Source organism: Delphinus delphis, chromosome 5 (assembly GCF_949987515.2).
Source record: "Delphinus delphis chromosome 5, mDelDel1.2, whole genome shotgun sequence".
NCBI lineage: Eukaryota > Metazoa > Chordata > Mammalia > Artiodactyla > Delphinidae > Delphinus > Delphinus delphis.
Window position 1 is genome coordinate 74,879,056 of NC_082687.1, and position 10,163 is coordinate 74,889,218.

Genomic DNA, 10,163 nt, shown 5'->3' on the forward strand with positions numbered 1-10,163 from the left:
AGAACCCTAAATCATGCCAATTTAGGACTTTGAGTTTCTTTTAGAAAATGGGGGTGCCCCACATTTACCTAAACTGAGAGGCTGAGGGCTTGTCTAGCAATCAACAGTATGACGCATCTGAGCACTCCCCTAGCAGGCAACTGCCTCTCTCCGGCCTTCCTGGCCCCAGGTGATGCCCACCAACACTGATCTTTCCATGGGAGAGTTTGTAGGGGCAGCCAAGGCTCTTAGGGTTCCCACCCCTTCCTTCTTTAGATCCAGGTTCCACCTTCTGGGGACTTCCATCCTTCCTCTCTGGAGTCTTACAGCAGATAACAAGCATTGGCCAAGCTGTCCCCACTCTCCCTCGCCACAGGAATGCGGCCTTCTCAGCAAAGGTGATGGAGGCCCGTAGTCCTCCAGATGACTGTGAGGGTAGACGAGGGTCCCACGTAAAACCTCCAGACACGCACTGGCTTCCTCAACAGGGTTATATATCCTGTGACTCCATTCCACACAGTTATACCCACAATCAAAAGCAACACCAAACCTTGCATTTGCAAGAAATATGACCTTTCCTGAGCTAATTTTTAGCCACCCTTCTTTCTTGGCTTGTTCTACGTTGTTTGGCAAAACTCTTTAATGATTAACCAAACACGAGGCTTAAATAGGCCTTAGTCATTCTGAGGCAGGTAAGACAAGTTGCTGGAGCCCAATTGTTTCTGAGATGACCTTGCTGGGGGCGCTGGGTCAAGACATTTTGAGCTCATGGTACCATGATAACATTGGGTCATGCCAGTTGCATTCTGCTGGGATTTTTCCTCTCCTTTCTCAAGACTTTTATTCCAAACTGTGGTGGCACCAGGGAATGGTATTTCTGTCAGCTTCACCCCCACCCCAATTCAAATATGGCCACCGACACTTTCTCAGTCATACAAAGTCGTATACAAACTCAGCTTCCCAACGGGCACCTAATCTCCCCTTTCCATATAAGATGCTCTCCTAAGAGGAGAAATTCTGGAAATGCAACTGATTCTAAATGTGCTTGAGCATTTATAGAAAGAAGCATTCTGAACATGAGACAATAGCAAAAATTACCTATTTAGCATAATTTCCTAACCCCTAAGTACAAATATCTAAACCATCGAGTGCCCAGTCAAAGCCTGCCCTCTGTGAGTATTTCTCTTTCTTGTTTGTCATTTTCCTTGTGTTTGGGAATAATGTTAAAGCCTTAGAGGGTGATCACTCAGCCGGAGAGAAAAGGAATTGTTGACAGTAACTTACTCTATGTCAAGTAGTTTACATGGATTTTAAAAAACTTTTTATTAAAAAATAACATAGATGCAGAATTATGCACATATCATATATACAGCTTGATAAATTTTCACAAACTGAGCACCTCCGTGTAACCAGCATCCGGATGAAACATGACCAGCATGCCAGACGCTTCCCTATGGCCCTTTCTAGTTGCTACCTGCTCACCGAGAAGTTGCCATTCTGACTTCTAACAGTGTAGATTAGTTTTGCCTGGGTCATTTTTTCATACCTGAGATAGCTACTACTATTACCCCCATTTTACAGATAAAAAGCAAGCAGGCAGAGGGAGATTCAATAACTTCCCCAAGACCACATAGCTGCTAAGTAAAAGAGTCTGAATCTGAACCTGGCTCATCTAACTCCAGGGCTGGGGATGCGGTAGGGAGGTGTAATGATAATTCATCCATTTTGCGAGGACCTAAAGTCACTTGTTTATTCTAGGAGCTACACTGATCTCCTAACTGAGTCACCTGACCACAAAGGTCATTGGAAAAGAGAGATTAAAAATCAGCATGTATGGCAGAACATGGGGCACCAAACCTTCTGGAGCCCCCAGGCCCTGTAGGATTACCTTTCTACGTCCATTTTTCCCTGGTGGCTTCCAAATCTCTTGCACCTTAACATCCCCTGTTATCAAACTTCACTCTCAGTAAGGGAAGCAATGAACCAATTCACACTGAGGTAGGAAACACATTTTCACTAAGGGCAGATCCCTTGTTCAATAAACTGAGGAGCAAAGTTCTAATTTTGGAATTTAAGGCCATACCCAGTTAAATACAGAGATTAACTTCAAGGGTCTGGAGGTCCTCCGCCTGCCCATGACACTGTACCACAAAGGCAGCCCGGTTGAGGGAGCTCGGCGTAGGAATTCTGAGTTGCTAGGGGCCAAAGAATTAGACCCCTGGAGAGTCCATTGAACAAGGCTAAGGAGCAGTGTCCCAGATATGAGACAAACTGAATAAAATTCTGCAAAGACATTCCAGTCAAGGAATTTCCTTTATTCTAAAACACGACTCGTAATTTTAGCTTATTTTCGAACAGCATTTCGCTGTCCACAGAAGGCTTTCTTCAGGCCTATCTCATCTGAGCCTCATGACAGTCTGTAAGATAGTTATGAAAGACATTCTTCTTTCCTCCTCCTCTTTCATTCATTTATTACGAAATGTTTTTGAGCATCTACTGTGTGCCAGGCTTTGTGGTGGAGCCTAAAAATACAGTGGTGAGCATGATCTCCATTTTATCAAGGAAGAAATTGAGGCTTAAAGAGGATAAATGACTTGCCCAAGATCACAAGTATACTCTAAATTAAATAATATGGTGTGACCTTTCACCCTGCACCAGACTTTTAAATGCAGGGTCTCATTAAATCCTCACAACAACTCTATGAGGCAGTTCCTATTATTTTACCTCCCATTTTACAAATAAAGTAACCGAAGGTCAGAGAGGTTATATGACTGCCCAAGCTCTCACAGCTGTGTAGGTGGAAGGGCCAGCATTCGGATCCTCATTGGTCTGACTCCAGAAATGAGAGCTTAAGTATTACCTTGTAGATTCAACCGCCGATGATATCACTGACCCATCTGGGCCCTAAATAGAACTCATGAGAGTTTTGACTCTGATGCGAATAGTAGGGTAAGAGCTCTGTGGTTCTGTGGGAGGCCGTACAATGACTTGGTTGGCTCAGCAAAAGCCCTACTTCTTGGGTTAAACAGACATTTCTGTGCATCTCTTACAGAACAGCCTTTTCACCCCAACGTTAAATATATCCATTCAAACAGAACTAGAAATAAAGTCCTTGAAATCTGAAGTTTTAAAAAAACATGCCACAAACTAATAAAGATGTACTGTATAGCACAGGGAACTCTCTACTCAATATACTGTCATGACCTATATGGAAAAAGAATCTAAAAAAAGAGTGGATATATGTATATGTATATTGATTCACTTTGCTGTACACCTGAAACTAATACAACATTGTAAATCAACTATACACCAATAAAAAAATTTTTTAAAAGGATAAATAAAAAACATGCACGATAGCTTGATGCCTTAAATACACCCAGCCCTGAGTGGAGCTGGATATGCCAGAGATAGAAGGGAGATCAACCACTGAAGGCTTCACTTCCACTTTTCAGAATGCTCCCCCTAGTAACCTGAGTGTTTCTATACCTTCCTTTCCCCCAGAGTTAGTCATATCATGGGCAATCACTCGAGGAGTGTCTGGCTCCTTGTGTTTTGAGGATCCAGAAAGCAGAGACAGTGCCCCACTTTCTCTCTGGAGCACCAGTAGCATCTAGAACCATGTGGCGACCTAGAACATTGGTGCTGGCAGCCTCCACATGGGCCTCCCTGCCTCCATTCTTGCTGCCCTTCCGCTTGTGCTCAACGTTATAGCTAGTGATCTTCCTAAAATCAAATCTGAATGCCACTCACATCAAAAATCTTCAGCAGCATCCCACTGCTGACGGTACAAAGTTCAGACACTAGCTTAAAACATAACGGGCCCTTTATAATCGGGCCTCTGTGTCTCTCTAGCATTATCTCCTGCTGGCTGCACGTGGCCAGAACTGATATTCAGACAGTATGTACCACCAGTATCCCTGTGATTAACCAGAGCCTGTGCTGGTTACTGAAGATTCTATGTTCCTTTCACCTGGTTACCATTTTCTCCAGTTACAGACCCGACCTCATTTTATTGTGCTTCACTTTATTGAGCTTTGCAGATACTGAGCTTTTTATTTACAAATTGGAGGTTTGTGGCAATACTGCATCGAGCAAGTCTATCAGTGTCATTTTTCCAAGAGCATTATTTTTAAATTAAGGTATGTAGATTGTTTGTTTAGACTTAATGCTATTGGAGACTTAACAGACTACAGTGTAGTGTAAACATAACTCTTATGTGCATTGGGAAAACAAAAAGATTCGTGTGACTTGTTTCATTGTGATATCTTTGTTACTGCGGTGGCCTGAAACTACAGTATCTCTGAGGTAAGCCTGCATACCAAACCATCTGCAGCTCCTGTAAGAAGGTTCTGTCCCTCTAGTAGTGTCCACCCAACAAACTTCCACTCATTTATCAAACATTTATTGAGCACCTCATATACTAAGTATTGTGCTAGGCATTCAGGGTAGGGACTCCAGCTCTCAAGAAAATGCTGGTCTAGTGGGAAAACAGAAAAGTTAAGAGATAGTTATAAAATAGCAGAAGTGTTTGGACAGAGAGAAACTTCAGTGTTTGAAGAGAACAGAGAAGGGGCACTTAACACAGACTCAGGGTTTAGGGAGTTTTCCTGGAGAGGGGAGATTTCTGCTGGGGTTCTGAAGGCTGAGAAGGGACAGAAGGAATCTTGATAAAGTAAGTGATGAATCTGTAAATAGTACAAAAGAAGTAAAGCCTAAAATGAGAGTTGAGGGGACTTCCCTGGTGGTCCAGTGGTTAAGAATCCGCGTTCCAATGCAGGGGCGCAGGTTCAATTCCTGGTCTGAGAACTAAGATCCTACATGCTGCAGGGCAACTAGCCTTTGTGCCACTACTGACCTCACGTGCCTCAACTAGAGAGAAGCCCGCGTGCCGCAACTAAGACCCAAAACAGCCAAAAATAAATAAAATAAATAATAATAAAAAAAATAAGAGGTGAGCCTAGTGATGTGTGGTTGAGAAGTGTGTGTGTGTGTGTGTGTGTGTGTGTGTGTGTGTGTGTGTATGTTGCGGACCATTCAGGTGTGAGATTCCATCCTGACCACAGTGGGGAACCAATAATTGATTTTCTTCAGGGAAGTGACTTGATTAGAATTGCATGTTAGAGAGAATGTTCTGGCCAGAGCATAGAGAGCAAGCTGGAAGGGAAGGATGAAAGGAAGGGAGACCAGTTAGGAGTCTGTTGCAGGAAACAGATGAGAGATGGTAGTGGGCTGGACTAAGGCACTAGCAAAGGGGTTAGAGATGGAATGGGCTCAAGAGGTGTTAACTAAAAGTCAATAAACGCTGGTGACTAGTTAAAGATGGGGCAAAAGGAAACGAAGACTAACTCCCAAGTATCTTCCCTGGGTAACTGGGTGGCTAAAGATGCAGTTTTACATAGCTAACATGATATAGCACTGTTCTGTGCACTTTACGTGAATTGACCAGTTTAATCCTGTTAACAACTCCATGAGATTATACCTTTTTTTTTTCTTTTTTCTTTCTTTTTTTTTTTTTTTTCGGTACGCGGGCCTCTCACTGCTGTGGCCTCTCCCGCCGCGGAGCACAGGACCCGGATGCGCAGGCTCAGCGGCCATGGCCCACGGGCTCAGCCGCTCCGCGGCACGTGGGATCCTCCCAGACCGGGGCACGAACCCGCGTGCCCTGCATCAGCAGGCGGACTCTCAACCACTGCGCCACCAGGGAAGCCCAGATTATACCATTTTTATTCCATTTTATAGACAAGGAACCTGAGGCACAGAGAGGTTAATTAAGTTGTCCAAGGTCACACAGCTAGTAAGTGACAGAATCAGGATTTAGACTCATCTGAGAACACAATTCACATTCTTAACCAGTACCACTGGATTGCAATTTACTGAAAGGAAAAGTATGGAAGGAGTAGCAGATTTGGTTGAGCATATGACAAGCCCAGCTTAGGACATGTTGAGCTTCAAATGCCTGTAGAGGATCCAGGTAAAGTCCAGAAGGTATTTGGATATATGGAGATGGGCTAAAACTATGAGTTTATAAAGTATGACCCTTTATAATCTAATATTACTTCTGGCATTTTTCAATGGATGTATTTTCATTTGCCTTAAATCATGGTGTCCCTAGGGCATTCGTGGCTATGCAATTTCCTCTTCCTCTTGGGAGGGAGCCTAAAGTAGACAAGTTCCCCTCTGTTCTTCCCTCTCCTATGTCCTCCCAAACCCAGTTTTGCCTGTGACCAGGGGGTGGGTAATTCTGCTGAATTTTGGGGCTCAGTTGGCAGGCGCATTTGGCTTTCATGCCAGGCTAAGTCCTCCAACATCCTCCAATCTCCTCCATCAGTAATAAACAGGGTACCCACATCTCCATTTTTTAAATTGATGGTAAAATTAGCATAATATTCACCATTTTATTTGGAAGTAGACAATTCAGTGGCTTTTATTACTTTCACAGTGTTGGGTATGTTGGGTAACTATCACCATTATATAATTCCAGAACATTTTCATCACTGCCACCGCCCCCCCGCAAAAAAAACCAAACCCTTACCCATTAAGCAGTCACTCCCCATACCCTCTCACTCCAGTCTTTGGCAACAACCGATCTGCTTTCTATCGCTATGGACTTGCCTATTCTGGACATTTCCTATAAATGAAATCACATAGGGCTTCCCTGGTGGCGCAGTGGTTAACAATCCACCTGCCAATGCAGGGGACATGGGTTTGAGCCCATCCGGGAAGATCCCACATGCCTCGGAGCAACTAAGCCTGTGCACCACAACTACTGAGCCTGCGCTCTAGAGCCCATGAGCCACAACTACTGAGCCCATGTGCCACAACTACTGAAGCCCACGCACCTAGAGCCCGTGCTCCACAACAAGAGAAACCGTGGCAATGAGAAGCCCGTGCACTGCAACGAAGAGTAGCCCCCGCTCGATGCAACTAAAAAGAAAGCCTGCGCGCAGCAACAAAGACCCAATGCAGCCAAAAATAAATAAATAAATAAATTTATTTAAAAAATGAAATCATATAACATGTGGCCATTTATGACTGGCTTTTTTCCCTCTTGGCCTATTTTCAAAATTCACCCATGTTATCGTATATATTAGTACTTCATTTCTTTTTATGCCATTGTATGGGCATACCACATTTTATTCATCCATTCAACAGCTGATGGACGTTTGTATCATTTCTAATGTTTGGGGTATCATGAATAATGCTGCTAGGAATGTTCAAGTTTTTGTTTGAACACCTATTTTCATTTCTTTTGGGTGTGTACCTACCTAGGAGTGCAATCGCTGGGTCATAAGGTAATTCTGTGTTTAACGTTTAAGGAACTGCCATACTGTTTTGCAACAGCACCATCTTACATTCCCACGAGCAGTGTATGAGGGTTCCGATTTCTCCATATTCTTGCCAAGGCTGAGTTTTTTTCCTCTTTCCTTTTCTTTTTTTTTTTTTTTTCCCAGCCATACCAGGGATCGAACCCATGCCCCCCCTGTGGAAGTGCAGAGTCCCAACCACTGGACTGCCAGGGAAGTCCCTCTTTTTTTTTTTTTAAATTCGAGCCATCCTAGTGGGTTTGAAGGGGTATATAGAGTGGTTTTGATTTGCGTTTCCCTAACGACTAATGATGTGAATAATGTTTTTGTGTGCTTATTGGCCACTTACATAAATTCTTTGGAGAAACATTAAGTCCTTTGCTCATTTTTAATTGGGTTGCCTTTTTGTTGTTGAGTTGTAAAAGTTCTTTAAATATCCTGGATACCAAACCCATGTCAGATACATGATTTGCAAATATTTACTCCCATTATATGGGTTACCTTTTCATATTCTCTTTTTTTTAAATTAAAAAAAATTTTTTTGGGCCACGCAGCGTGGCTTGAGGGATCTCAATTCCCCAACCAGGGACTGAACCCAGATCATGACAGTAAAAGTATTGTATCCTAACCACGAGACCACCAGGGAATTCTCATGCTTTTCATATTCTTGACAGTGTTCTTTGATGACAAAAGTTTGATGAAGTCAAATTTATCTGTTTTTTTCTTTTATGCTTGTGCTTTTGGTGTCATATCTAAGAATTCATTGCCAAATCCAAAGTTATGAAGATTTTTCCCTGTTTTTTCCTAAGACTTTTCTAGTTAAACTCTTACATCTTTGATCCATTGAGTTAATTTATGCTTATGGTGTGAGACAGGGGTCCAACTTAATTCTTTGGATAGTTTGTTGTCCCAACACAATTTATTGGATACCTATGATTAACTCATTTTAGCCCCAAGATATAAAGATTTGTTGTCTGTGATGAGCAGGTAACGAGCTAGGGCAGTGGCTTGCTAGTAAATGTTTAACAACTGGCTCTCCGGAAAGAAAAAGCCCTGATTTGTAGCCTTTGCCAATTTCCATGGTCCAAGTAGTCCCACCATGGCTGATTTCAAGGTGCTATCACCAAACACCAACTTGGGAAGAGAGTGCGATAGTCCAGCATTATTCGGTATTTCCACCGTACAGATAAAACAGGTGCAAATAACCTTAACAGCATAGATAACAGTGGCAAGTTTTAAGTATCACCTTTGTTTTTACTATATATAATTTATGTTATTACAAGTTTATATACACTTTGTGTTTTCAATAATGGCTGTGTTTAACAATTGGCTCACAAAATTCCTGAAAATTAAAGAATCATCTCTCATGAGCTAACACAAGTCAGCTTCATCCTGGGCTATAGGCACACTTTGAGCTAAGGGACACATGTCCTTGCATAGACACGAGAGCATGGCCAGGAGGTCAGACAGACCTCTCTCAGACTTTCTCCTTACGAGAATTTGGGAAGGTCACCTAATCTCAGTTTCTTCACCAATAAAATGGGATGATAGTATTTCTTCTTCAAGGTCGTTATAAAGATGAGAGGTAAATATACAGAGTCTGAGCCATAAGAGGTGTCCAAAGATCCTAGTTTAACATTATTTTCCATAGCTTTAAGCATAGCATCATTTTGTGTGTGTGTGGAGGGGGCGGAGTTTAAAAGAAAAGACAATTGAGAGTTACCCAGGGTATAATTGGGAGATACCAAGTCCCACACTAGGCATAACATTTGTGTGAAGACACAGATGCAAATAAGTTTCACTTATTATACACTCGTCATGGGCAGAGACTTGGAAATCTTGCCTCTGGGAGTTTGGGAGGAGGGGAAGCAGAGTATCAGGCTCATGGCAACCCTAGAAATTGGGGAATCAGACTGTGATTATGTGTCTCCCTACAAGGTCTTCCTGGCTCCCCACATATATTCCTGACAGACCACTCAGGAACTTGACTGTTCTACCCTTTACATTTCAGATGTGTTACCTAAAGGGAGGGAGGCTTTGCCCTGAGCTTGTCATAGGGATCAGCTTATCAGTCAGCCTGGGGGGCAGAGAGCAGGGCCTCAGACAGATGTATCCTGGGGCAGAGGGGGGAGGACTGGGCAAAGCTCCTGGCCTGGAGTAGGGCTTTGCAGGGGGCTGCTGGGACACGAAGGAAGGAAAGAAACCACGCCGCAGTGAGAGGGAAGGGTCAAGAAGAGGCACAAAACCAGTTCTGCCCCACCTCCCAGACCTGCCCACGGACTCCGATTTCACACCACCCCGTGAGAAAGCTAACATCCTCTTTGCTTTTCTGTGTCCTCAGCTGCAAATACCAGGGACACACTTAATCAGGAAGTAAATGCACAGTGGCTGGCACTTGATCCCGTTTGTCAACATTTCGCAGCCTCTTTGGAGAGGCCTGTGGAAAGATGAGCCGAAAGGTATAATCCTTTTGCCCTGGGGAGGCCAGGTTCTTTGTTTTTTGCACCCTGGTATACTGGTCACTTATGAAACAGCAGTTGCAAACTGTCGATCATGTTTTAAGCATGGAAAATCCAGCATTCTGACAATCCCACCAAAACAGGTTCTTATTTCAGAGAGCAGTGGCCAAGCGTGTGCTGGGAACCTGGCTTTGTGCTCAACTGGGGGTCCCTGGGCAAGTCACTTGGCTTCTCTAGGCGTCCATATCCTTTCTGTAAATCAGAAATACAGTAACAGTACCTACCTTGTAAGGCTGTTTTGGGGAGACCTAGCCTAATGCAATGTTTTGCCCGATGATAGCTAATGTAGTAAGTGCTCAATAAATTGGAGCAGCTGGTGTTATTACTACTGCCTGTGTGACCTTGGCAAGTTATTTCATAT